The sequence below is a fragment of the Hordeum vulgare genome, chromosome 3H (assembly GCF_904849725.1).
Source record: "Hordeum vulgare subsp. vulgare chromosome 3H, MorexV3_pseudomolecules_assembly, whole genome shotgun sequence".
Lineage (NCBI taxonomy): Eukaryota > Viridiplantae > Streptophyta > Magnoliopsida > Poales > Poaceae > Hordeum > Hordeum vulgare.
Genome location: NC_058520.1, coordinates 74043767 through 74047161, shown reverse-complemented (window position 1 = coordinate 74047161; position 3395 = coordinate 74043767). Strand labels below are relative to the sequence as shown.

Here is a 3395-nt window from a genome sequence, read left to right as displayed (position 1 = left end):
TAGCGAGTGTGTTATAATGATGGTATGGAGTGCGGAATCATCCTAGGCAATTGATAACAAGATCGGTAATGATTCTTGCAATTTTATATGATGGAGAGGCATGAGCTAACATACTTTCCATACTTGGATCGTATGAACTTATGATTGGATCTCTAGCAAGCATCCGAAACTAGTATAGGTTATTAAGGTAAACCCAACCATAGCATTAAACATCAAGTCCTCTTTACTCCCAACAACAATAGACACAACGAGAACAACAACAACTACTACACAGACAACACCCTTACTCGGGTGTAAGCTTTTGTCACTCTAGCCACCCCCTATAAGAGAATCATGAATATATTGCCAACCCTACAACAATAATTCCCTCATGCATGTGCTGCATGAAGGGAAGCATAGGACTGCACCAAAATAAAACATACATTCAAATCAATCAAGATCATCAATCAACCTAAAGGACAACATAAATCTACTCAAACATCATAGGATGGCAACACATCATTGATTAATAGTATGTGGCATGAAACACCATGTTCGAGTAGGGGATTACAGCGGGGTGCGGGAGAGTGGACCACCATAGAGAGATGAGGGAAGGTGATGGAGACGATGATGTTTATGAAGCCAATCACCGCGGCGATGGTTCCTCCATTGCCATTCCGGCGCCACAGGAAGAGAGGGGGAGAGAGTATCCCCCCCTTAGTATTCATCCTCCATGGACTATCCCCATCTTGGGAGAGGTTCTCCATGTTTTCCTTGGCCGCCATGGCACCCGGAGGGGCGAGAGCCCCTCCCAGATTGGATATCTCTTTTTGTTTCTCTCCTCTTTTCTGGCCCTTCACCGTTTCTTAGATATTCGGAGATCCGTAAGTTTGAATAGGCTGAAATTTTGAGGGGATTTTTATCATGAAAGTATCTTTCTTTTGGTGGAAGGAGAGTGTCAACTAACTTAAGGGGTAGTGACAATCTATGAAAGAGCGGCCCCACCCAATCGCCATGACCTCTTAGCTTGTGGGCTTCTCAGATACCTTCTTGCTTTGATTCCAACTCCCAAAAGTCGAATATATTCCAAAAACAATCTCCGTAAATTTTTATCGCGTTTGGAGTCCGTTTGATATGGATTTTCCGCGAAACAAAAAACACACAAAAAATGGAACTAACACTTGGCACTCGATAAGTAAGTTAGTCCCAAAAATAATATAAAATGTTGCCGAAAGTATATGAAAATTGTAGAATACTGGCATGAATACTTCATAAATTTTTGATACGTTGGAGACGTATCGTCAAGTAACCTCCAGAATGAATTGTGATTGAGAATAGTATCTTTAGAAATTGCTCATTAGCTATATTTGTCAAGACTATCATTCTACTCGCTTGTCTAGCCACTAATGTGGTTCTTTGTTGCTTCTTTGCACGAGTTTGATTAAGTAAGAGGCAACAGGAAGGCATGACAATGATCAAGGTCCTTATGTACGTCATCTACTATATTTTTTCTACCATACCGTATGCGAATAGATCAGGATGAACCAACTAAGTTATGTATTATTTATTTACTGGTGGCGTCAATAAGGAGAACATATCTGGTGTATATCTGAATCTATGAACTATTATATCGATGATGTTGAGTTATGTCTACATAGCGTGCGTTTGTATGCTAATATAATCTCAATGTGTCCTTTGTACTATTTTTAGATAAATTGTCATGTGACTACCAATGTTATAAACCAGAATTATCTTTCTGAGGATGCTTATGTGTGAAGTGTTCATCATCTTTGTCAATATATTCTATCCAATATGTTATTCACGTCTAAGACCCATCTTAAATTTCATATCTTATTCATAGATAATGATTTGGTGTATGGAGCCGTACTGAGCCAATATCATTGCTATTTTTTATATGCAATGCTCCTATGACTATATTATTAGATTGAAAATGATTGTATCCAGCAGCACTGTTGGAGATGCTCTAAATATTACTTTCTGGAAGGGAGATAGCACAGAACATTGACTTTCTAATTGCTACCAATATGGCATCAGCTATCCTAGACCTAATTATTTGTATCCAAATATAGAAGTAACTATTTGTACCCAAATATAGACGTAATTATGTGTATCCAAATAATTATTTGGATATTATCCAAATATAATTATGTGTATCCAAATATGGACGTAATTATTTGTACCCAAATATATACTTAATTATGTGTATTCAAATAATTATTTGGATATTATCCAAATATAATTATTTGTATCCAAATATAGACTTAATTATTTGTACCCAAATATAAAATTAATTACGTGCATCTAAATAATTAGTTGGATATTATCCAAGATAATTATTTGTATCCAAATATAAAGATTTTTATTTCTCACTAATGATTCATAAATGGTAATAAATAGGATGCAATATTTGGTGTAATAAATGATTAATAAAAATACAAATAGCCTCAAATATATAAGTGGTCTGAGTGGTTAGTATATGCTTCTTCAGATACAATACACAAACAATCTCTCAATAGGAGGACTCACTTGTATGTCGAAGCTTACGATGAATGGAACCAGGGTGGTCATGCTTATGATAGTTATCCTTGCTTGTAACAAGATTCATTCGCAGTGTAAGTAGACGGTAACAATCACGTGGAATATGATAAAGCTTCAATTGTATCAAAAATTATTACATAGAGTATGATCCCTCCTTGAAGAACCGCTAACACGAAAGCTTGTTGACATGTCATTGTTCTTTGCATGTAGGTCGACCAATTGAGCAAATGAATAACATCAAGCTCCAAATGTGCACATGCTCACGGAGAAAATCAGTTTACTGCTGTGACTTAGGAGGTCGTTGCTTTCGAGATGAATTACAATGCATAAAAGGTTGTGCTCCTGGATGCAAGCAATCTCGTACCTTGACAGAGCCATGAGCAAGCACTACATATAATTTATCATGATAAATTATGTCATGCCCATCTTGAAATAAAATTATGAGATGTGATCCTCTTATGCCAGTGGTTTCTTACCTTTATGATTCTCATATACTAATATTTACTCCCTCTATACCTAAATAATTGTACTTGGAGAGAGCTAGACTAGTTCTCCCCAACTACAATTATTTAGGTACAAAGGGAGTAGTTATTATGTTATATTTTATGGACGTGTAAGCCGTATACCTGAGGATGATTAGGACCAAGTTGGGATAGTGGTGGTTCGGTGGTCTTGCAATCTCGGCATAATTTTATTATGTGTTGAGATGCTCTGAATTTTCCATGACCTTTGGTAATAGATGTGGAAAATTTTTGCGAACAAAGGACAAAAACCTATGTTTGTATCTACTTGTACTTCAAAAAAAACATCTGTACTAACTTTATGCTAAATCAACAATAATCTCTACTCCTAAAGGA

At 36.3% G+C, this 3395-nt stretch overlaps 1 long non-coding RNA gene across 1 annotated transcript; it reads left to right on the top strand.

The window, feature by feature from the left end:
- The first annotated feature begins 2439 nt into the window (after positions 1-2439).
- Positions 2440-3002, top strand: LOC123439554. The gene is made up of 2 exons (XR_006630113.1): positions 2440-2612; positions 2749-3002. It is a non-coding gene; the product is annotated as an uncharacterized LOC123439554 (long non-coding RNA).
- Positions 3003-3395: the final 393 nt, after the last annotated feature.